The sequence below is a fragment of the Eublepharis macularius genome, chromosome 3, assembly GCF_028583425.1.
Source record: "Eublepharis macularius isolate TG4126 chromosome 3, MPM_Emac_v1.0, whole genome shotgun sequence".
Taxonomy (NCBI): domain Eukaryota; kingdom Metazoa; phylum Chordata; class Lepidosauria; order Squamata; family Eublepharidae; genus Eublepharis; species Eublepharis macularius.
Genome location: NC_072792.1, coordinates 31789199 through 31815408, shown reverse-complemented (window position 1 = coordinate 31815408; position 26210 = coordinate 31789199). Strand labels below are relative to the sequence as shown.

At 40.4% G+C, this 26210-nt stretch overlaps 1 long non-coding RNA gene across 1 annotated transcript in view; it reads right to left on the bottom strand.

The window, feature by feature from the left end:
- Positions 1–23411, bottom strand: part of LOC129325495 (uncharacterized) — a 47131-nt gene extending 23720 nt beyond the window's left edge. Inside the window, exons 1-2 of the long non-coding RNA XR_008596636.1 lie at positions 23370–23411; positions 3054–3213 (exon numbers count right to left, since the gene is read on the bottom strand). This is a non-coding gene — a long non-coding RNA (uncharacterized LOC129325495). The remainder of the gene's footprint in view (positions 1–3053; positions 3214–23369) is intronic.
- Between the last annotated feature and the right edge of the window lie 2799 nt (positions 23412–26210).

Genomic DNA, 26210 nt, shown 5'->3' with positions numbered 1-26210 from the left:
TACCATGCCCCAGTGGCAAGCACTGCTTTCCCTTCAACAGACATGGACCTGCATGGTGATGAGCTGGCATCCCCCAAAGAGTCCACCAGCCATCTGGCAAATCTGTCCTGGTTTTGCCTACCGTCAATTGTTTTATGTGACCCACCACATTCTACCAGTCTCAGTCCTGCACATCTGGTTTCTAAGGCCTCCACCCTTGAAGATACTTTATTCATATGGGATAATAATAGCAATAACAACAACAGGGCAGGCAGCAAAGAAGAAGCTTTTCAGTCCCCTAGCTGCATTCATCCTGATGGGTTATTATAAATGGCGCAAGTTTAATTTAAAGGTTTTGTAGCAGCAGATCAGAAGCTGGGAAGTGCAGCTTTGTGAACATGCAGTTACTTCTTTATGACCACCAAAGCAGAATATATATATTTCTTTTCCTTGTCCCCCAGGGGGCCCATTTACCACAGTCAGCTCTTCCACTCCAAGCATATCAGGAAGATGAACAGATTACTTATTATAACTCATACCAATTCATTTGGCAACTTCAAGCTTTTATAAATTTAGAGCAACTTCCAAATTATCTATATTGCGCAGGGGAGTGAGAATGTAATGCAAATCGACAAGGATGACAAAGGAATTGGCTGATGCACGCAGTTCTTTCTCTCCCCCCCCCCCCGCCTTCCTCTGAAGCTTCTAGACAGAACTCTTGCTTTCCTTGAAAGGCCCTGCACGCTTGCTGTATTTTCATCGCTTGTGAAATCATATGTAACTCAGATGAATAAAATGACAGAGTCACATTTGAAAGCTAGACAGGAACAAAATAATCTCTCCTGGATATTCAAGCATATTTTGTCCATATTTGTGAGATGTGAACTGGTTACAGAGTCTAGGTATATTGGTCTGCTCATAATGTGTACATGAATAGTCCATGCTGACATGCATAGACCCATTCCATTTTGGTGGGCCACCATACATGGATGATGTACGCATCTCAGTTAGTCTGGGCAACGCGCACAAGAATGAATGTCCCCTCCCACAGCTTCTGCAAGTTGAAACTGTGATGGATACATCTTGTATGTAAACAAACTTCGATGAGTACAAAGTACCAGTGTATGCATCCTTCCCTAACTCCTTGTCCAGATAGTAACTTTACTCAATGTGTGTGTGGGTGTGTTACGTGCCATCAAGTCGCCTCCGACCTATGGCGACTCTGAATGAAAGACCTCCAAAACATCCTATCATTAACAGAGTTGCTCATATCCTACAAACTGGAGGATGTAGCTTCTTTTATTGAGTCAAGCCATCTCGTTTTAGGTCTTCCACTTTTCCTACTGCCTTCCAATTTTCCTAGCATTATTGACTTTTCCAGAGAATCTTGTCTTCTCATGATATGAACAAGTACGATAGCCTCAGTTTTGTCATTTTAGCTTCTAGGGAGTATTCAGGCTTGATTTGATCTAGTACCCACTTATTTGTCTTTTAACTTTACTCAATAGTTATGTTTTATTTTTAAAAAGGAAAAGTAAGCATATCTAATAGCATATTTATGGTATAATCCTATGAAGAATTATTATGGTCGAAACCCTCTGAAATCAGTACTGGAGTAACTCTGCATTGGCTTGAACTGCTAATCTCACAATAGTTCTAGATGTACTAATTATGAAACAGATGCAAATTGCAGTTAGCAAGATTTATGGTCAGATCCATTCCATACACCAACACAACAGAATGAAAGAGGGAGAAACCTTAGAAAGTGTTCCCTGGTGATAGTATAGGATATTACAAATATAAAAATGTGTCCTCATTTTTATTTGTAAAATGTTGGAGGAAACAATCCATATACCCTTCACCGGATTTCATAAACAGTGCAGTTTTTTTCTCTTCCAAAATCCATACATCATGGAACTTCTCCCACCAAGTAGGCCATATTTGTGGATTTTTGACATCCTAAGCATTCTTCAAAGTCATTGCTTTGTCAACGTTCCTTTTACAGTATCACTTCTTAGGCTATAAACAACATGCAAGAAACCAAACCTCTGCAGATTATACAAGCACTTTGGGGCTTATATGCTTTATGAGTTGGTTAAAAACTCCTCTCCCATAAGATTAACGCCACGCTAAAAGTACGAAAGTTACAAGATAATTGCTTCCTGGTTTCCTCAATGAGGTTCTTAATGGATCTTTTAATATGGCTGAGGCAGGTGTTTCCATCTGGAAGATGTATTCAGTCTCCATGCTGGCAAAACACTTGACCAGTTTGTTAATCAAGAGATTAACACCCTGCTGGTTTCCTGTCGCTCTCTCACAGTTTTCAACAAATCACCAAGATTGTCTAGCCTTCCACAAGAGTAGCTTAAAAGAGGAAGCCAATAAAAGTTGGTATCTGTCCAGTGTCTGAAGGTTAGATGTTTGGCAAGAAAAGTTATATCGTTATTAGCAAAAGCGTTATTTTCGCATTGTATAGAATGGATCAACCTCAATTCATTTTAAAAAAGTGACAGTATCCATATTTTGTACTGATTTTTTTAAATTCCTTTAATATCTGAAACACCATTTGGCATGTTGGTCATAGCATGTTAGGTGCACACAAATTCAAGTTAGCACTTCATTGGAGCATAACAAAATCCCAGACTAGTCAATTTCTTGAAATATTAGAGTTCCCTTTCCCATTTACAAGCTATTGCATAACCCAGTGTTTAGATGTGAGGATCTAAAATCCCTTCCCGCAATTACGAAATAGCATATTATGATGACTGAGAACATTTGCATTAGGATGAATTAAACTTCACAGTAGACATGAGACAGCCATTAAAAATAGCGCACACAGCCCTCATCTATTTCTCTCCTTCTCTCAAGGATGTTTTGTGACATTATCATCGTGTTTCCCCACCCCAACAGAGATAGCCGAAGAGGCCCACCATTTCTTCCTTGCAAGGAGGATCATTCAGGTTCGAGCACAGAGCTAGCCACTGTATCTGCTTTGCCTTCCTCATGAGAAATAAGAAGCATTGGACATTTACCATCATGAAGATGTCAGCTCAGACATGATTGGTCTACCATACCTGGAACATGCTTTTTTCAAGAAGGAACGGGTGGTCAGAGTCTTCTCACAATGAGCACAGACAGGGTTCATGTGCAGCGGTTGACCCAGAACTTGCACCTGTACCACCATCTTTACGATGGAGCGGCAAGGGACCACCACCACCTCAGCACTGCAGTAGCCTAGAAGGATTTAAAAATAATAATACTGGGCTAGGAGTTATGTCAGATGATGTGGATATGAAGTGATAGCAGCCTTTTTCCAGAGTTAGTTTTCCCTATCTGTCCCTGAATACAGAGGTTACCCAGTGTGTACTTTCCCCAAACACACTGTTAACAGTCATACCATCCCTTACCCTGAAAGAACAGCTCATGAATATGGACATATCATAAACCTTTCCCCCATGTGCTTCAAGTACCAGACATACTGTCTGGCTAAGCAGAACGGTTCCCAGTTCCGGTTGGAGATGGAAAAATACTGGAATGTAAGTCATGAGGCAAGACACCTCACATCAGCCCCACACCCTGGAGTTATGCAAAGATTTAAGACAAAAGAGATCTTCCAGAAGCTCCTAGTTTATCTCGTCCATACCCTTCCAAATTTTCCCTCATCTTCATTCCCAGTTGAGCTATTCAGGAACCTGATAAGCCCTTCCCATCCAAATATTGCAGGTCATCAATCACTATTTTTATATGTGTTTCCTCCCACAATCACACATTTCCCAATTTTATTGTCTCATCTCTGCAGACAGCCATTAAGCTATTGTTTTGGGGGCAGAAGATGCGATCCTGCCCCAGAGTACATACCACAGTATAGTTGGACTGCCTGCCATGTATTCAGTGTGTGTGTGTTCTGGACCCTTCCATGTACCCTCAGATACATCTGAGCCCTCCCCTCTTCTCTCTGTGAAGCACTGGTTATCTTTGCTGCTGCCTCCATGGAACTTTCATCTTCAAGACAGGTAACTATAGCCCTCCCTGAAACTGCTGTCCCATTTCCTCGCTGTTTTCTTAGTTAGTTCTGTGTGTATGCTGTTTTTTTCCTGTGTTTTTGCCTTTTACTGTCCCTTTAATTAAAAAAAGATCCTATTGAACATCCACCTGTTCATTAGAGAGTCCTCTAAGGAACAAAATCAAAAAGAGTCCAGTAGCACCTTTAAGACTAACCAATTTTATTGCAGCATAAGCTTTCGAGAATCAAGTTCTCTTCATCAGATGCATGATACAAACTGGTCAAATACAGAAGAGGAGGGGGGAGAGGGGAGAGAAGGAGAGGAGGGACAAGATGCAAATAGGGGGGAGGCAACCAAAACATTCCTTTGCTAGTAAATCCAAAAGGAGATGTTTACATTTACTAGCAAAGGAATGTTTGCTAGTAACACTCCCCATGGACATACAAGAATGCATCCATACGGACACACCCCAGGAACCACGACCAGGAAGATTCTACCTACTACCCAAAATCCACAAACCAAGTAACCCAGGACGCCCGATTGTTTCAGGAAAATGCACTATCACAGTAGGAGTCTCGGGATACATGGACTCTATCCTCAGGCCCTATGCCACCAGCACACCCAGCTATTTACAGGACACCACTGACTTCCTCAGGAAAATACAGTCCATTGACAACCTACCAGATGACACCATCCTAGCAACCATGGATGTGGAGGCCCTGTACATCAATATCCCACATGCAGATGGACTGCAAGCCATACAGAATATTATCCCGGACAAAACCACAGCACACCTCGCCACTGAACTTTGTCACTTCGTACTCACTCACAATTACTTCGAATTTGGTGACAACTTATATCTACAGGTTAATGGCACAGCCATGGGCACACGCATGGCACCACAATATGCTAACATATTCATGGCGGACTTGGAGCAACGCTTCCTCAGCTCCCATCCACTGGAACCACTACTATACTTAAGATTCCTGGATGACATCTTCATCATTTGGACCCATGGGAAGGAAGCCCTTGAGAGATTTCATCAGGACTTCAATAACTTTCACCCTACTATCAACCTAAGCCTGGACCACTCTACACAACAGGTACACTTCCTGGACACCACTGTACAACTACATAATGGACGAATAAATACCACCTTATACCGGAAACCAACAGACCGATACTCATATCTACATGCCTCCAGCTACCACCCTAAACATACCACTCGGTCTATTGTCTACAGCCAAGCCTTACGTTACAACCGTATCTGCTCCAATGCTTTCGACCGAAACTCACACTTAAGAGATTTACAACAAGCATTTTTGAGACTACAGTACCCACCAAATGAAGTGAAGAAACAAATCAACAGGGCCAGACTAGTACCCAGAAACAGTCTGCTCCAGGACAAACCTAAAGGAACTAACAACAGAACACCACTGGTTGTCACCTATAGCTCCCAGCTCAAACCCATCCAACGTATCATCAGTGAGCTACAACCCATCCTGGAAAATGATACCTCTCTCTCAGAAGCCCTGGGTGGAAGACCTTTCCTTGCCTACAGACAGCCCCCCAAACCTTAAACGACTTCTCACACACAATCATGAATTGGCCAGCAGAGTCACCAGCACAGGTAACAGGCCCTGCAACAGAGCCAGATGCCAGCTCTGCCCTTATATCTACCCAGGGAATACAATTACAGGACCCAATGGCATCAACTACACTGTCTCTGGCTCTTACAGCTGCTCATCCTCCAATCTGATATATGCCCTCATGTGCCAACAATGTCCTTCTGCTCTGTACATTGGACAAACCAGCCAACCTCTACGCAAAAGAATAAATGGACACAAATCTGACATTAGAAATGGAAACATCCAAAAACCAGTGGGAGAACACTTCAATCTACCAGGACATTCCACCAAAGACTTAAAGGTCGCTGTGGTTCAACAGAAACCTTTCAAAAACAAAATCCAACGGGAGGCTGCTGAATTGGAATTCATATGCAAATTTGACGCTGTCAAGCTGGGACTGAATAGAGACTATGAATGGTTATCACATTATCACAGGTAACAGATTTCCTTTACAGCGGCGTGGTCTGGGGGAGCCCAGTGACGCCTGGTGTGGGCTTTTGGGGACCACAGTTCTCTTTGTCAGATGCATCTGGCAGGGAGAGCTGTGGTTATCGAGGGCTTATACTACATAGAAATTGGATGCTTTTACTGCTGCAAACTAACACAGCCAACTGACTACACACCAAAAGGATATGTTTACATTTACTAGCAAAGGAATGTTTTGGTTGCCTCCCCCCTAATTGCATCTTGTCCCTCCTCTCCTTCTCTCCCCTCTCCCCCCTCCTCTTCTGTATTTGACCAGTTTGTATCATGCATCTGACGAAGAGAACTTGATCCTCGAAAGCTTATGCTGCAATAAAATTGGTTAGTCTTAAAGGTGCTACTGGACTCTTTTTGATTTTGCTACTACCGACTAACACGGCTAACTCCTCTGGATCTCTAAGGAACAGTCCTGGTATGCATTGGTAAAGATCCTGCTAAGTTAACCCTTCTCACTCTGTCTTCTTGTATGCTAATTCTCCCAACTTGCAAGGAGATCCCCTTTAGGGTAACAAAACCACTATGATAATAACCTACACATGAGGTATGAACAAGTAGAAAACACATATACTTTGCATTCAGAAAAGCAGTTGGGCCTTTGGATGACTGAGCAAAAGGGTTGCTGAAGGAAGATGGGGAGATGGCAGGGAAGCTAAATGAATTCTTTGTTTCTGTGTTCACTAAGAAAAGTGTGGGGAATGTACCTACACCATAGACCCAGTTTTCAGTAAGGCTGTCTGAAGAACTGAAAAAAAATTGAAGTGATAAGAGATAAAGCTCTAGACCTATTGAGGATATTAAAAAACCAATAAGTCTCTAGGTCCTGATGACATACACAAAAGGATTCTTAAAGAACTCAAATGTGAAACTGTTGATCTATTTACAAGAATATGTAACTTCTCACTAAAATCAGTGACTGTACCAGAAGACTGTCCTGACCTGGATAGCCCAGGTGAGCCTTATCTTGTCAGTTCTCAGAAGCTAAGCAGGGTTGACCTTGGTTAGTAATTGGATGGAAGACGGCAGAGGCAGGCAACGGCAAACCACCTCTGATAGTCTCTTGTCATGAAAACCCCACCAGGGGTCACCATAAGTCAGCTATGACTTGAGGGCACTACACATACACACCAGAAGACTAGAGAGTAGCAAATGTTACACTGATTTTTATTTTTATTAAGGGGTTCAGTGGGGAAACAGGAAATTACAGGCCAGATATCCTAATGTCTGTCCCAAATTAGTAGAAATTATATTCTTCTCTATATATAAAGACAAGTGTCCTGAGACTCCTGACTGACTCATCAATGCCCAGCCCAAACCTCTGGACCTAGAAGCGTGAAATTTGGGGAGGATGTTTCTTTTGTGGTACAGAGACTCACGAAGAAGGGATTTTAAGAAATTTGCCCCCTAAGGGGGAAAAAGGGGGTAAAATGTGTTTTCCCATAGGGATACAGCTTCCCTGTTTGGCTGGGAAGCTGTATCCCCACCAACTACCAACTCAGTCACTCTGCCCTGAAGTCATTTGCATATGCGGCCTTGATTGGTCATCATGCCAACATTCTAAACAGTATGCTGGACACATGCAGTATTCAGGACACATTCAATGACTCCCAGTCATTGAACGTGTCCTGAGGTAAAAATACACCTCCCCTCTAGGGTTGTCAATCTTCCTGTGGGGCCTGGCTTTCCTGTGTGGCTGGCAGGCTGATGGGTCAGCTATGGAACTGTGTTCTGAGGTAAAAATTAGGTCAAGGAAACTGTAGACAGTTGAAGAAAGACAGTACAAGACTCATAAAAAGGGATTTTATATAGAAGACAGTACGGCAGCTGAGTTTTCAAATATTCATGGGGAGATGGTGCATGACCTTTCTAGGAGTCATTTCAATGAGAACCTCTCACATGAACCTGTCGAAGGGCCCACTACACAGCCCCTCTCTCAGTCCAACTCCATCTCACACCTTTTGCAGCCATCACCTCTTGCTGCCCCCAAGAAGCCTCATGGCAGATGTTGCGCAAGATATATCGATGCTAAAAGGAGGAAGCAACTTAGAGATGTGGCAAAGAAATATGCACATTGTACTCCTGAAGTGCACTGAGCAGCAGTGGGCAAGTACCAGCAAGTCCTGAGTCCAACGGAAAAGTGACCATCCCTGCAGGCCTGGGCACAGTAGTGATGACCCCAGCAGACCTAACAGCCATGATATACCCTGATATTGTCACTATCATGAAGAAGCCCATGGACAGGTTGTGCAAGTGTGCCACTCTGACCCCCAAGAAAGACAAGGCTGCCATCATTAATGAAACAGAACTTAACCCCCTCGAAGGGGCAGAAATGGAGTACAGATCTGTGGACTCAGTGGTGCAAATGGATGATTTATTTATTTATTTATTTTCAATTTATATTCCACCCTCCCCACATTTCCAGCAGGCTCAGGGAAGTTTACAGACACATAGAGTTAAAATACATAAAACAATTATTATACATTAGTAACCATAAAAATATCCTTAATTACTACACAAGTTAAAATACAGTAAATAAATAAATGATGTGTTCCATTTCCCTGTGGAGTTCCTCAACATGCTCAACCCTCCTGGCTTCCAAGCCCTCAACCTTCTCCTCAAAGTGGGGGCTCCAAAGTTGGGGGAAATCACCAATGAGGTCTACAAAGAGGTCCTTCAGTAGAAAAATAAGGTTGTACGTATTTTTCACTTTATTTCTTGCACTACAATCTTTTCTTTTTAAAAATCTCTTCAATAAATGTTACATTTCGAAATTCACTTCATCAGTTTTAGACATCCACATGCTTCACTTTATTCAAACACTTTTGTGAAGCTTGGGTACTATGCTATTATACTACAAAACCAACTCAACCCGCCCTCCCAAACCAAAAACGTTACTTACCCTTAAATATTATAACTGGATTTAAAGTAATTAAATACTGTAGTGAAGCACGGGCATCAAGCTAGTCAAATATAACATTATCAGACACACAGAGGAACACAGCCTACTGAGGAAAAATCAGCACAGCTTCTGCAGTGGAAAGTGCTGTCTCACCAACTTTTTGCAGTTCTTTGAGAAACTGAACAAAAATTAGATAACAGTGACTCAGTAGACATTATATACTTGGACATTCAAAAGGCCTTTCACAAAGTACCTTATTAAAAACTCCTAAGTAAGCTTAGCAGTCATAGGATAAGAAGATGGATTCTCTTATGGATTAAAAGTGGTTAAATGAAAGGAAGCAGAGAATAGGAATACATTGACAGTTTGTGTAATGGAGAGGAGTAAGCAGCAGAGTCCCACAAGGATCTGTATGGGGACTGTGATATTTAATATGTTCATAAATGATCTGGAAGTGATGGTGAGCAGTGTAGTGGCCAAGTTTGCAGATAGCACAAAGTTATTCAGGATGATGAAAAACAACACCAACTGTGAAGAATTTCAGGAGAGTTTCCACAAATTAAATGAGTGGGAAACAATGTGGCAAATAAAGTTTGATAAGGTGATGCGCACTGGAACAAAAAATCCTGTCTTTATGTAATTGCTAAGGTAGGCTGAACTTTTTGAACTTTTTGAGACTTAGAGGGGAAGAGACATTGGAGTTTTAGTGGAGACTCTGTAGGGCTCAACATTTTGAATCACTCTAAGGGATGGTTATGACAGTGCGATTTTACACATGTGATTTTACACATGTCCATTATCTTGCTATAATAGCAATGCTGATTCTGTGGCTCAGTATAAATTTAGGCAAATTGTGACAGTGAGGGGAAGGAAGGGATGAGCCAGAGCTTGGCTCTCGTGGCTCTTTTTTTCATGCCAAGGTAATGCCGATTAGGGGTGTGCAATCCAGGTTTGGGAACTGGCTTTTAAAGCTGGATTTATGATGATTTGGCATAATCTGTCTTTGTTGGTTCACCAGGTTGATCCCGGGATCTGATCCCGAGGCCAAATTCTGCTGGACCAGATTATCCAGCTGCACCAGGTAGCTGCCACAGGTGGGCAGGGTAGGGCTGGAGCCGCCCAGCTCTGCAGAGCAAGGCTGGTGGGGTGAAGCTGGTGGGGCGGAGAGAGTCTCTCCCTCCACCTGAGCTCCAACAGCTTTTAAACTGTTTGCTGCCACAGGCAGCAACCCCTAGCCCCCCCCCCGGATTATTTGCCATACGGAATAATGGCCACTTAAATCCAGGATTCTATCATCCAGATTTCAGGAATCCTGGATTTTTTTCCTTTATATAAACCCGGATTATTGAATTGTTTTGGTGCACACCCCTAATGCTGAGTGAGTTCCACTTTGGGGTCAGGAAAGAATTTGCCTCCATGCTAGATTGGCCAGAAATCCTGGAAGATCTTTGCCTTCCTCTGGGCATTAAGCAGGGGTCTCTGGGGAAGAGTGTATGGTAGAGTGAACTGTGAATTTCCTGCATTGTGCAGGGGCTGGACTCGATGGCCCTTAGGGTACCTTCCAGCTCTATGAATCTATGAATAAGTCTGTAAGGCTGAAGCTAGCTTACACGATTGAAAATCCTTGTAATGACGTCTTAAAATGATGTTATACAAATAATAATTTATATAACTATAATGGCATATGGGATGCCCGCTTCTGGAGTGTTGCATCTATTGCCTCACAACCACTGTGACTTAATCTCATCTTGATGTTTATCTCACTGACAGAACAATTGCACTTCTATTTCTCCTCCTCCTCCTTTCTCCTTGTTGCTGTTTCTTACCTGGATCAAGGATGCAAAAGTGCTAAAAACCAGAATTAATGTGATAATTTACTTCAGGAACATCTTCTCTTATGGATATTTTGTACTATCCTGATAATGTACTTACTTTTCTGAATTTCAGTTTTTAAATACATGTTCTTGCTTTTTTATTGTTATTGTGAAAGATAATGTAAACATTTCAATAAATGTCTGTGTGTCAACTAGGTTTCCAGAGAGAAAATTGGGACAGGGGAATAGGAAGTCTGACAGAAATTGGTTTTCCAATAGTCACCAAGTGACTTCATGACAGGAAAGAGCATCAAACATAAGGACTTCCTGGTACATAACTCAGTTTTTTAGTCACTATCTCAGATAAGATGATGGCTGATTCCGCACACGTTGGATAATGCACTTCCAATCCTCTTTATAGATCATTTGGAACGGATTTTTTCATGTGCGGAACAAAAACCCCACCTCAAATGATTGATAAAGTGCATTGAAAGTGCATTATCCAACGTGTGTGGAATCAGCCGATGTGGCCCAATACAGTAGTTTGCATTGAGACCTTCTTTGTGAATTGCCCCCAAAGGGAAGAATGTTGAGTGGGAATTTGCACAATTTTAGGTCTTCACAGTGTCCCCGAGGAATGTGTTGCCTTTTATTTGTGCTGGTAAGACACATGTAGTTGCAGATTGTTGCCTTTGTACAGCTTGACAATGGCTCTGTTTTTTGTGGTCCCAGGTGGGCTGCAGCTTGGAAAATGGATGGCGTCAAGCCCTTGTCACGTATATAGCTGGTAAGCCACATTTGGCTTGCCGAGTCACAAGCTGTTTAGGCTTGGAAAAATAACTGGAAGTTATATTGAACATATGATTGCAACATTTAGGAAACATGTATAGCGAGCTCTGGCCTTATCCAATAAGTCAACTGTCATGTCACATGGGTGAAGGGATAATTTCTTGTTGCATCACATGTCAAAAAGATATATTCCTCCTATGGTAGGCTCAGATCACAACCCAATTATGTGGAAATTTGGAAAAAAGAGAAAAAGGAAAGCATGGAGAATAAATGAGGACTTGTTACAGGAAAGAGAGAATATGGAAATATTGAGAAGAGAGACAAAGTTTTTTATACAATACAACGTGAATAAAGAAGTACCAACCAATAAAGTTTGGGATGCTTACAAGGCGGTTGTAAGGGGCATACTAATGGACTTAAATGGTAGAGCAAGAAAGAAGAAAGAGGAGAAAAGACAAGAGATTGAGGAGAAAATAAAAGCCAAAGAAATACAGCTAAAAAAGAGACCAAGGAAAAAGAAGGTATACCAGGAAATTAAAATACTTCAAGAACAGCTAACAGCAATGAGCAATAAAGAATTGGAGTGGAATCTCAAAAGACTGAATCAAAAAGCGTTTGAGGGTGCTAATAAACCTGGGAAGTACCTGGCATGGCAATTGAAGAAGAAAAGGGAAAAGAAGATAATAAATAAAATTTGCGAAGATAACAAAACGTATTTGGAGCAGGCTACCATTAGTAGAGCCTTTTATAAATTTTACGCTAAGCTGTATAATAAAAAAGAAGTAAACAAAGAATCAATAGCGTCATATTTGGAGAAAACCAAACTTCCAGAAATCTCGGAAGCTTGGAGAAATAAGTTGAATAGTGAAGTAACTGACGAGGAAATAAGTAAGGCAATACAATCTGCAAATCTAGGAAAGGCGCCAGGGCCAGATGGACTTACGGCTAAATTCTATAAGACAATGGCTAATGAACTGGCACCATTCCTAAAAGAGGTGATGAATGGGGTTTTAAGGGATCAAAGGATTCCAGAAACTTGGAGTGAAGCGAATATATCATTGATCCCAAAAGAGGGCCAAGACCTGACTAATGTGAAAAATTATAGACCTATATCGCTACTCAACAATGACTATAAAATTTTTGCGAAGATATTGGCGGAGAGATTGAAGGGGTGGCTCTCGGAAGTCATAGAGGAGGAACAAGCAGGCTTTTTGCCAGACAGACAAATAAGAGACAACTTAAGGACAGTGATCAATGCTATTGAATATTATGACAAGCGTTGTGACAAAGAGGTTGGTTTCTTCTTTGTAGACGCTGAAAAAGCGTTTGACAATTTAAACTGGGACTTTATGTTTGCCACTATGGAAAAGCTACAATTGGGAGAAAGATTCATCAGAGCAATTAAGGAAATTTATAGAGACCAGGCTGCAGCAATCGTGGTGAATGATGAATTGACCAAGAAATTGACGATAAGTAAAGGAACAAGACAAGGTTGCCCGTTATCTCCATTGTTGTTCATTTTAGTATTGGAGATTCTGATGATACAAATACGTCAAGATGATGAAATTCGTGGAATAAAAATAAAGGACTATTCATACAAGGTCAGAGCATTTGCGGATGACATAATGTTAATTGTAGAGGACCCATTGGAGAACATGCCAAGAGTGATAGATAAGATCAAGGAGTTTGGAGACTTGGCAGGTTTCTTCATTAACAAAAAGAAGTCAAAGATATTATGCAAAAATATGACTAAGCAGAAACAACAATTGTTAATGGAAACAACGGATTGTGAAGTAACAAGTAAAGTGAAATATTTGGGAGTCGAATTAACTGCAAAGAACATAGATCTATTCAAAAACAATTATGAAAAACTATGGACTCAGATAGAGAGAGACTTGATTAAATGGAATAGATTGAATTTGTCATGGTTGGGCAGGATTGCAGCAGTTAAGATGAATGTGTTACCAAGAGTAATGTTTTTGCTACAGACAATACCAATCATCAGAGACTCCAAACAATTTGAAAAATGGCAGAGGAAAATATCAGATTTTGTTTGGGCAGGCAAGAAGCCTCGAGTGAAAGTGAAAGTTTTACAAGATGCAAAGGAAAGAGGCGGAATGCAACTGCCCAATCTGAGACTTTATCATGATGCAATCTGCCTAGTTTGGTTGAAAGAATGGATGACATTAAAGAACAAGAAACTATTAGCCCTAGAGGGATATAAAAAAATATTTGGATGGCACGCATATTTATGGCATGACAAAGTAAAGGTCAACTCGATGTTCCTGCATCACTTTGTTCGGAGAAGTCTATACATAATCTGGAAGAAGTACAGAATTTATCTACAAGAAGGAACCCCTTTGTGGGTGGTTCCATATGAGGTGATAGACCCGAGAGCTGTTGATAATGAACAACAATGTTTAACGTATAAAGAAATAACTAAAACTGAAGCATCCAAACTTAGAATAAAGACACAAGAGGAACTATCACCTAACTACGATTGGTTCCAGTATAGACAGATCAGAGACTTATATAATTCGGACTCTGTAAAGGGAGGTGTACGAATAGAGAATTCGGAACTAGAGCAGACCCTTCTTAAAGAAGATAAGAAAAGAATATCCAAGGTATACCAAGTACTGTTGAAGTGGTATACCGAGGATGAGATAGTTAAAACACAAATGGTGAAATGGGCTATAAACTTTAATAAAGAAATAACAATGGAGGCATGGGAATACTTGTGGAAAACTACAATGAAGACAACGACATGTATTAATATCAAAGAGAACATTTACAAAATGATCTATCGTTGGTACATGACACCAAAGAAGATTGCGCTAGGGAATCTGAATACTTCTAATAAATGCTGGAAATGTAAGAAGCATGAGGGCTCCCTCTATCATATGTGGTGGTCGTGTGAGGTAGCCAGGCAGTACTGGGGGGAAATAATAAGAGAAATGAGTGAAATTTTACAATTTCAAATTAATAAGAACCCAGAACTCCTGCTACTGAACTTGGGAATGGAGGGAATTCCAGCCCAACACAGGACGTTGATATTTTATATGACAGCAGCAGCTAGACTTTTGTATGCGCAAAAATGGAAAGTACAAGAAGTGCCAACTATTGAAGATTGGACTTACAAATTGCTGTATATGGCTGAAATGGACAAGATGACAAGAAAACTGAGAGATCTGGACTCAGGGCAGTTCAACACAGACTGGGAGAAGCTGAAACAATACCTGGAGAAGAAATGGGAGGTGGGAGGAAAACTGTGGCAGTTTGAGAACTACTGAAGTATTGAAGTAGAGGGGGGAGACTTTACCGGGGGGAGAAGAGATAAATGTGAATTAATAAGCAGTCAGATTAATAGATTGACATATATATAGATATATATAGGTTAACAAACAGAACATAGAGAAAATAATTAATTATAAGGACTAAATATAAGGAGCGATTAACTAACAATATTTTCTTTTTTTCTGATAAGTTTTGTACCAAACTGAATGTCTGAAGATATAGATGGGTCAAATTGATTGACTACGTGAGGAGAGATATATAGAACTATTATAAAAAGATAGAATGAGTAATATATATAGAGAATAAGTCAAATTGTTTGATATAAACGAATGTATGATCTATATGGTTTATGATATATAGAAATATCTGAAATTGAAAAATTGGGATAAATTGTTTATCTAAGATGGAAAGAAAGACTTACAGTTTGGGCATATCATGTTAAAAATAGTTAAGGATGTACTGCTTAGAATAATGGAGAATATATATTTGTTTTAGATAGAGGAAGCTAATAAAAGTAAGGGAAAGGGGACAAAGGGTTGGAAAGCTGTTGGAAGTCAACAAAAAGGGGGGGGGAAAGGGAGGGGGTTAGAGATGAAAAAATTGGGGAAAATTGAATGTAAATGTGGAAATAATGGATTCTAACCCAATAAAAATTTTTCAAAAAAAAAAAGAAAGATATATTCCTAACAGATGAGATTTTTTCTATTCTATGAAACATAATTCATGAACAGGATGTAGTTGTGGCAGCAAAACATCAGATCTTATGTTTGTTTTTTTTAAATTAAGCTGGCAATGATCCATGAAAAAGGACAGCCAAGGTTAACTGTGATGTTAACAAATGCACACACAACTAAGAACTGATCACTATGTCCTTAACTTGTCATGAAATGGCAAATGTAGCATTCATATATGACTACATCAATCTGGACTGCAGTTGGTTTAATTTAGGCAGATGTAGGGTAGGTTGTTTATCAAGAACAAAAGTGCCCATTGCCCTGGTTATCAGTAAACAACAATGCTGATGTTTGAAGCAATGAAACTTTCTGGTTAGTGTGCATGAAGCTACATTTTTCAGAATTTTGCTGGCGAAAAAAGAGTCTGAAAAAGACACTTTTGAAATGCTAGGATCGTAATGCCAGTGTCTTTGTAAAAAACATTTTACTGTTCTCTCTGCATGCCCCAGTAATATCTCAGCCTTTGGGGTAGGGGAACGGAAATGAAACATTACATTATACTGCATCATGTTAAGAGAGATTGATGGCACTTTTGCTAGAAACCTGCCTATATTTAGATATTAATTTACTATCTCACTTTTCTCATTGACAGGAATCCATAGCCACTTATAAAAACACTTAAATATAATTTTAAAAGTAATTTAAACAAACAAAATATCATCTAAATAAAGAGAACACAAAGCTGTATGCTAAGCAGATTCTGAATCCTGTAGGACAGCTCATGTAGACATGACTGAATTCCTTCTGGGAAATGAATCTTCTGGGCATGAATCAAAATACGAATCAAATTTCATGATGAATCGGGTCAATTCATGTTTCATGAAATGCGTTTCATGGGGCCATAGTTTTCATGACATTCACAACTTTTTGGGCCAATTTGTTTGATTTGTGAATGATTTGTGATGCCAGACAGACTGGCACCAATCCATTGATTCCGTAGGCAACATAGGCCCAGAATGTCTGCAGATTTTTTGTTGCCATTGGAAACCCCAATCTTAGCCCACATAACTGTCATATATGCCTCCTGCATATCTGCCATGAATGTATATGGGTTCTGCCTCTAGCTTCTGAGAGTGTGGGAATTTCTTTATTGCTCCATGCCAGTGGGTTATCTTGCAAGTGTTTACTTTCTCTTTCTTGCTCCACTGAGCCAGTGTCCTTGACTGCCAGCCGAAGCTAGCTCATGGTGTGCTCTTCTTGAGAACCAAAGATTAAGTCCATCTTTCTCACTGCCTGCTCTAAAATAATGTCTCATGCCCCAACCCCCCCGTTAATGGTCCTTGTCCCAAAGGTAGGAATATTCCCTATAACTAATGTTGCTAGCCCCACATATGTCACTTCTGCCAATTCCACTGTCTATGCACCTTGTACTGAATGGATCTCTAATAAAAGTACTTCAACTAGAACACCTGCATATTAACTATGGAGAACTTGGGGACCTAACTACCAAGGACTGACAATAACCTTGATAGGCAGCTCTCCCTGCCAACTGGAGAGCTTCCATTCTGCCCTATACAGCAAAGAGCAGGGGGGTTAATCCCATAGGCAACTGAGAAGATGGGTCTTCTATAGCCATGGGAACACCAATCTCATCCCTCCAAACCCAGTTAGGCAGGTCTGTCTGCCAGCCAGAGACCTCCTGTTCTGTTCTAAGTGAGCATTTCTTACATAAGGCACAGCTCTCTGCCTCAAGCTTTTCAGTTCCAGTAGACAGAGGGAGAGGGAGGACCTGTTGCTGGGATCTGGAATGAGAGTGTGGAATTGGGAGCTTTTAGCAGGATTTGCTGCTGCTTTAAAAGAGACTGAAAAGCCTCTTTCTTATTTTCAGCTCTTGGTCTTGCTGGGAAGGTTGTTGGGTGAGGGTGCCTTCTTTCCTCCACCCCACCCAACCCCAGTCTCAGGGCATTGGCTGGCTCTGGGACCTAGCTTGACTGAGGCCTACCTTTTTTTTCCTTTAATTTTCTTTGCTTATATTCTTATTTAGAGCATTTGTTCTTGCTGGCTTGTTGGGTGAGGGTGGGTGGAGGAGAGCCTGCTGAAGTCTCCCTGCAAGTTTGGCAATTCTGGGTATGAAGGGGGGCAATTAAAGTGCCCGGGGTTCTGACGAAGCACGAAACTAACAAATCGTTTCATGAAATGGGACAATTTCGTGAAAGTTCATAATTCATGATTTGTGGAATGCAACAAAACACAAAACACTCATTTCGTGTTTCCCATTTCGTGCCCATCTCTAGACTGAATGGATGAATAAATTGTAAGTTTATGTGTCAATGGCTAAATTAACCTCTTATATGCATAACAGGCCAATTTCAGGAAAAAACTGAAAGATTTTTTGACTATGTGTTTGAAAGACAAGAAAAGGGTTTTTTATGCAGAACATAAAATATCGAGTATAATGTATTTTAACATAAATAAGTGGGGAGATGGAGAGGAGAAATATTATGAAGTTTTAATATTCTGTTATATGTCTATTCTTTAGCACTTTCTGTTATATTATTATGTAGTTTTAATACTTTGTTATATATGCTGTTTACTGTCCAATGTCACTTTCTGTTATATATTCTGCTTTTGATATTCTTTCTACAGTTCAATGCTATTTTCTGTTTTAATAAAATAATATTAATTTAAAAAAGCAATATTTCAGCCCTTAGGGTGGGGGAACAGAAACGAATCATTGCATTATATTGCTTCATATTAAGAGAGACTGATGGCACTTTTGCTAGAAACCTGCCTATATTTATTGATTTACTACCCCACTTTCTCACTGATAGGAATCCAAAGCAGCTTATAAAAATATTTATATATAATTTTAAAAGTAATTTTAACAAACAAAATACCATCTACATAAAGAAAACACAAAGCTGTATGTTTAGCAGATGCAGAATCCTGTAGAACAGCTCATGCAGTTTATTTATTTTTATTTATATCATTAATATCCTGCATTTCTTACTGAGGGCGAAGCTACAAGTGACAAATGACACTTGAACAGCAAGTGGATTGAGTGGAGGGCAAGTGAACAGGGAGAAATACACTTGCCATTCAAGTGTCATTCGTCACTTGTAGCTTGGCCCTGAGACTCAAGTAGGGTTGCCAGGTCCCCTTACCCTCCCAGTGAGAGATGGGAGACCTGGCACTTACCCCTCTGGTGCTGCGGTGTGTGTGCACCTTGCATGTGCTCCCAGCCTGTGTGATGAGATCACGTTTGGGAATCAGCTTGAATCTGGCTGCGGAGCGTGGGATCACTGCTGCACTCTGCAGCAGCCTGATTTGGTCAGTTTGGACTTGATTCAGCCTGAATCTGGCCTGACTTGGACTGAATCAGCCCGTATCCAGCTGCTATGGAGCGTGGGAGTGCTTTTCACATTATTTATATTTTTGTCTGCACTTTTGTTTCTCTGCTTTTCATTCTTTGTATTGTAGAGTTTTTAGTGTTGTGCACATATATTGTACGGTTTTTATACATGGTTTTGACAGTATTCATATATACAGCGTACAGAATTTATCCATATAAGTCAAATAATAAAAATGTGAAGTTGCTTGATACTAAGTCAAACTATTGGTCTATCAAGGGGCCAAGCTACACATGGCGAAAGACACTTGCCTGGCAAGTGGATTGAGTGGAGGGCAAGTGAACAGGGAGAAATTGCCGTTCAAGTGTCATTTGTCACTTGTAGCTTGGCCCAAGGTTTACTCTAATCGCCAGTGGCTGCCCAGCATCTCAGGTGGAGGTTTTCACACACTTACTACTGGATTCTTTTAACTGGAAGTGCTGGAGCCTGAGCCTGGGACCTTCTGCATGCAAAACTGATCCTCCCCTGAGTCAAAGCTCCTCCTTTAATGGATAATGCTGATTTATTAATGAACAAATAACATGTACTTTATGGGGAAAAAATTGGTGTGAGGAAACAGAAAATGAAGAAAAATTAAAGACTTGCAGGTAGAGTTCCCACAAGGAAGAAACAAAATCTATGCAAGGACGTTGTACTTGAAACAGCAGGGATGCAAAATTCTGAAGTCGTTCTTCACACATCGCATAACCACAAACTCAGTTGGCTGCCAAGTCTACACTCAGCAGGAAGCTGCAGTCAATCTCTGCTCTCTGACAACTGTGCCTTTATGATGCATGTTTTCGAATGCCTGTAGGTTGCTCTGAACATTTTTAAATAGACACTTTAAAAATAGATCATGGTGCACACATTAAAAAAAAAGAAGAAGTGTAAAGCTGCGTTTTGAATCTCTTTCCAGTTATTCCAATTCTGGACACATTTTAATAGGCCCAGGGTATAAGCTAACATTAGATCTGTTAGGATTAAAGTTAAACTTCTCATTCTGAGTTACTCATTCATGGAAGAATGAGTATTAAACGACACTATTTACATTTAGAAGAATGAGATATTCCTTTTCTTTGGCATAAAGAATGGCATGACATATCCTATATCAGCAAGTCTAAATCTTGCAATTTAATTTACTTAAATGGTAATCTTTTCTTCCGCCATGAATAACAAGGTTTTATCATAACAGGGCATAGAGACTCTGTAATACTCTTTGTACCTCATTTGTATGCACCTAAGATCAGACACTTTTCCTCTTTGGGAGAAGCCTAGAGAGAGGAACGCTCCAGTGGGATATGATCTGTGAAAATTCATTGCTTTGTGTGTGTGTGTGTGTGTGTGTAAGGGGTGTGTGGGGGGGGTCTGCCTATTTTTTAAAACTAAATCACACAAAGGACATCCAGAAAATTAATGAGGGCACTGCTCTATTTATGTGGGCTTAGTGACATATTTCAGTTTTTATGGCACAGCGGTGCCATTCGAATGTTTTACCAGTCTGAGCATCATCTATAATTTCTTTCCATCATGTGTGCTATGGATGCCTTTTCTGCAGGATTCGACAGAACAACCGTAGACAAACTTGTTATTCAAGCAATGCCAGCCAGTGACTCCTTGCGGCTCCCCACATCCAAAAAATGCACATCACTGTATTGGAAGCCAAATGAATTCCATGCACCCAAAGTAGTTTTGAGTTTGTGTTTCTCAGACTGTAGTGCCCATCCATCTTGTGTGGAAATGCATTTCTTGAAACAGTAGGAATCTTTCAAAAGCATTTTGTGGTATAACACGGTGGTGTGTGTATTGTTCACACAGTCTGAAATCCCATTGGATAGGTCTGAGTGCCTGGGTCAGCCTCATGTTTGAACCTGAGCAACTGCAGAGATCTATCTACTATGCACTGCCATTATTTGATATTAGTTGGATAGAGGGTGGTAGTGCCTCAGCTGCAGTGCTTAGAAAGTTAAAGTAATGGTAAAAGGACTTAGATGAATGTTGAGAACAATTTCAGTTTTCAGTGCCAATCCGAGTCATTTTTATTTAATAAGATTTTTAAATGAGTTTCCTGGCCAGCCTTTTCACATTACTTTGTCTTCCTAAACTTTATTTTTTAAGACGAGTAGCCATGTTAGTCTGTCTGTAGCAGTGGAAAAGAACAAGAGTCCAGTAGCACCTATAAGACTAACAAAATTAGTAGTAAGTTATGAGCTTTCGTAATCCACAGCTTGGTATCTGAAGAAGTGAGCTGTGGCTTATGAAAGCTCATACTCTACCACTAATTGTGTTAGTCTTATAGGTGATACTGGACTCTTGCTCTTTTTCACTTTAACTTTTAACTTTACTTTAACTTCCTAAAAACTTGGTTTAAAGATTACATAGTAATTTTAGTATTTTGGCTTGTTGTTGTCTATTTAATACTTTTTTTGCACTGATGATCATTACTGATTTTTTTTTCAAGCTTTCTTCTGTTGGTACTTTTAGTCGTTTATATTTTAAAGCCAGCTTTTTAATTTTCAGATCTCATAAACCCCTGCTCAGAAACCTTACAAGAACACAGCCTAGGAATCAATCAGTTAAATAAATAAATAAAATAATGGGTGCTTCTATTCTCTCTCTCTGTCTGCCAAAGGGAAGCTTTCAAGGCAAAGAGTTTTCCAGGGCGAACCCCTGATATGCTAAATTACTGTATTTGACTACAGCCCATTGTGAACTACAGCTAATATTTTGAATAATACATATTCTCCCTGCAGTAGCTATTAGATTGAGAGGGGCTGCCTAAATAATAGTGAGATGATACTGTGTTTTATTCCACATTAATTTCCATATACATTGGTGCTATTCATCGAGGGGAGGTTTGCTCACATATGCTCAGTACAGGAAAGAGATGCTTTGCTGTGCCTTTGTGTAGGGAAGACATTCCACATTTAGTTGCAGATTTTTAAAGGAGTAATTGCATATTATAAAAGCACAACATAGGCAAGTTCTCTATAAAAGGAGTGTCATGCAAGTTGATCTTTAAGATGCTACTGGACCTGGATCTTGCTCTTCAAACAGCTAAAGATAATGCTGTTTGACAAAAGATGGTAAGAAGTTTTGAAATTTAGAAGTCTTTCCTATGAGTGAAACAGGAAACTTTAAGAAAAATGCTATTATTTGATGCAAATAGTCTGAAAAAAATGTGTGTAGAATTATTTAACAAATCTCTTACATTTAGGCAGGGTGCTTGTCATATCGCAGTTCAGAAAGAAACGTTCTGAGACATGGAGCTGACCATAGATTGCATAAAGCTGTTACACTGAACCAGTCCATTGGTCCATTAAGGTCAGTATTGTCTTCACTGGCTGGATGTCCAGGTTCTGGGGTGGGGGGACAGGTTTCACATCAACTACTGTCTGATCCTTTTAACTGAAGATGCTGGGGACCGGGCACCTGGGCAGATGCTCTACCACTGACAAATAGCCCCTCCCCACCTAACATTCTCTGAATACTTTCAAAAGCCAAAATTCAAAACAATTTCTCTTGAAACATATTCTCCACCCTCCATTACTGTGCATCTAAAGCCAATTCACACCGAACGAACGAACGAACGAACGAACGAACGAACGAACGAACGAACGAACGAACGAACGAACGAACGAACGAACGAACGAACGAACGAACTAACTAACTAACTAACTAACTAACTAACTAACTAACAGAACGCATCATTTATATCAGAAATGTAGAGCAAATGTTAGAATGAAGGCAATACAACATGATTTTGGTCAGTGAGGAGAATGTAAGGGGGTAATGTGTTCCCTCTTTTTTAAAACCCTTCTCTTTTTTTTTTTTTTAAAAAATTTTTTTATTGGGTTAGAACATTAATATTTTTACATTACATTACATTCAATTTTCCCCTAATTTTTCGTTTCTAACCCCCTCCCTTTCCCCCCCTTTTGTTGACTTCCAACAGCTTTCCCACCCTCTGTCCCTTTTCCCTTACTTCTATTAATTTCCTCTGTCTAAAACAAATATATATTCTCCATTATATTAAGCAGTACATCTTTAACTCTTTTACTTATTATACATCCAAACTATACTTCTTTAGATAAACAATTTATCCCATTTTCCAGTTTTGAATATTTCTATATATCATAAACCATAAAAATTTCCCACATTTAAATCAAACAATTTGATTTGTTCTCTATATATTAATCATTTCTTCTTTTTATAGTATTTCTATATAACTCATCACATAATCAGTCGTTTTAACTCTTCTATACATTCAGTTTGGTGCATATAAGTCTTATCAATTAAAAAAAATATTGTTAATTACTCAATCCTCATGTTTAAACCGTTAATTATTCTCTATCAATATTCTATTTAAAACCCTTCTCAATGTCTGCAAGTAACTAAAGAGTTTATTTTAGTTCCACTTACTTCCACTTCATCTTCTTTCCTCTCCCTGCCTCTCAGCATTGCTTTCAAAAAAGCAGTGTGCACAAATCTCTCTCTCTCTCTCTCTCTCTCTCTCTCTCTCTGAACAATGACAGAAGGCAGGCAAGTCGAGACATGCCTGCCCATGCTGACTCCATGCACAGGGCCAGCAATTAGGGCCCATTTGTACAAATAAGTGTTTAGGTAGGATAGAGTTGGAAATGGAAATTACCTCAACAAAATCGTCTATTTTTCTTCATTTTAACTCTGCCTTATGCCTGCAATTATTTCTTCTAAGCCTAATGCTGTGAAACCTATGCTTCCCAGCTGCACAAGTCTGAGGTACACACACACACACACAAGAAGGAACCCTCAAAGACTTGTGTTGGTCACTTCATAAGCCTCTGTACCCACTTTCTCACACTATTTCCTTTTTCTCTCATCCTGGCAGCCTCCATATCCTTTCCCCTTTCCAGCTTCCTTCTCTCCTTCCCACTCACCAACCTTTTGTTTATCTGTTCCTTCCCCATTCACAGCTTTATTTATTATTTATGTAATTCATTTACACCCCACATTTCTCCCTAAAGGCACTTACAACATTCTCCCCTTTTCCATTTTACCCTCACAATAGTCCTGTGAGTTAGGCTAGGCTGAAGTGGCATGACTTGCCCACAGTCACGGAACCTTCCATGGCAGAGTGAGGAGTTGAGCCTAGATCTCCCAGCTGCTTGTCTTGACATTGTATCCACTACACCACACTGGTTCCATGTTTTCCCTTCTTCCCCTGCCAACCTCTCCCTGAGAACAGACCTGCCAAGTTGTGAAAGCTGATCTTTAGCAACTTGCACAGGTGGGTTGTGTGGTGGCCACTGCCAGGCTTGACCAAGGCCGAATCCACACTTCGTTTTTGTTTCCACGCCTTTTTCGCAACCGATGCGCTGTTCATGCAGATACTCACATGCTTTCCCATTCTGCGTGTTCCCCGCCATCACCACGCCACAATTACGCCTTCCTTCCAAAACACGTGATAGTGGCGGAAATCCATTTTCTCCCCATTTTTTTTGAACAGTGCTGAAAGGTCGGTATACCAGTAAACCAACTGTAGTGAGCAGCGGTTTGTGCGGGAAAAGAAACAGTCACCAGAGCAAGCGCATGTCACACAGGGACCATTTCCCTACTGTGTCCCGCCATTTTTAAGAGCGCGAGGAGCCAAGCCAAGCAATCCTGTATTTCCCACGATGATTGTCTCCAGTAAACAGCAGGTGCGGAAAACAAATATATTCCTGAAAGCTTAGGACGCAGGTGGGAGATTCTACCATGTGCGAAAGACAGAATGCATTATCTTGTGGTGTCGCGTGGCTGTGCTGCAAAGCATGCCAACCACAATTTTATTTTATTTTTATTTATTTTTTCAATTTATATACCGCCCATCCCCAGGGGCTCTGGGCGGTGAACAGTTAAAATCGATAAAATCGATAAAAACAAGAAAACAAGAAAACAAGAAAAACAAATCTGAGCCATCATCACAAATATCACACTCTGAGCATCCATGTTGTTAACTAATAAAAGCAGAAAACCACTCTGAGCAGCAGAATTTCTGGACAATGCCTTTAACATGACAATCTAATTTGGGACTTCCGGTTTGGGATCCATGGAGGTCTAACGCAGCTCTAAGTGCAGAGCTGACCGGGCTGCCGTTTCAGTGGCCGGAGGGGCACAAATAGCCCCCGGCCACCTGCTCTCAGGCGGAGAACAGGCAAAGAACGCTCAAAGACCTCAGGGCGTGTTGATCTTGGGCGAGGGGGGGGTTCTGCGCTAAGGATTCTCTCTCGTCCCTTGAGGTCCCACCCTAAGACAGGTCGGCTAAAATCTCTGTGGCAGAACCGTGGCCAGTGCGGCTGGCATAAGACCTACATGCCCAAGCTTCAACAGGGGAAAAGTAGGTGGAAAAGAAATTGAGATCGAAGCAGTGATTACAACCCAGAAAGACGCTTGAAAAGGTAAAGATCACTATCTCTCGAATTGGGATGGATTGCTTAAAGTAACGAACTTTTAAAGTGAAACTTTAAACTGCAACAGACGGAATATAATGAGGGGAAGACTTGGCAAGAAATAGTTTAGAAAAAGGACTAAGTTAAATGAAGCTATTAAAGAAACTGGACAATTGTTTTTCATACCTGTGGTCAGAGAGCGATAGCAGGCTGTGAGAAAATTTCTATCATCACGAGAGCTGCAGTGGAGAGACGGGAAACAGGAAGTGCGTCACAGTGATAGAGCTGCTGGAGAGAGACGACCCTTATTGGAGACAGGAAGAAGGGAATCGCCATTTTTGAAAAGGGAAGGACTTTGACTTCAACAGGAGAGGAAGTAGGACATCTTGGATTGCAAAAAGACTACAGAAAAACCATAGAGAAAAGACGCCCGACATTTTGGACTTCTTGAAACATCCTTTGCTTTTTTTAAGAATCAGGTCAGTCAAATTAATTTAGAGGGACATAAATTTAAACGCCACGGAGCTAAGGAAACATGCAGACTCGTGGGAGCGAGGTAAATCAAGCCCCACGATGTCGAAAAAAGAGTGGCAAACGGCTATTGAGAACCTGGATAAAAAATTTCTGGAAATGTTAAAGGAATTGAAGGAGACAAAACAGGAGTTGGTGAGGGAAGTCAAAGATGTTAAAGAGACAGTAAAAAATGAATTGGCAGAAGTAAAGAAGGGAATGGAAACAATACAAAATGACTTGCAAGCAGCGCAGCAAAAAGTCAATGTAGTCGAGAAGGTGGTGGAGAATCTTACAGAGACGCAACGAACTGATATGAGAGCGATGAGGGGAAGGATGGCAG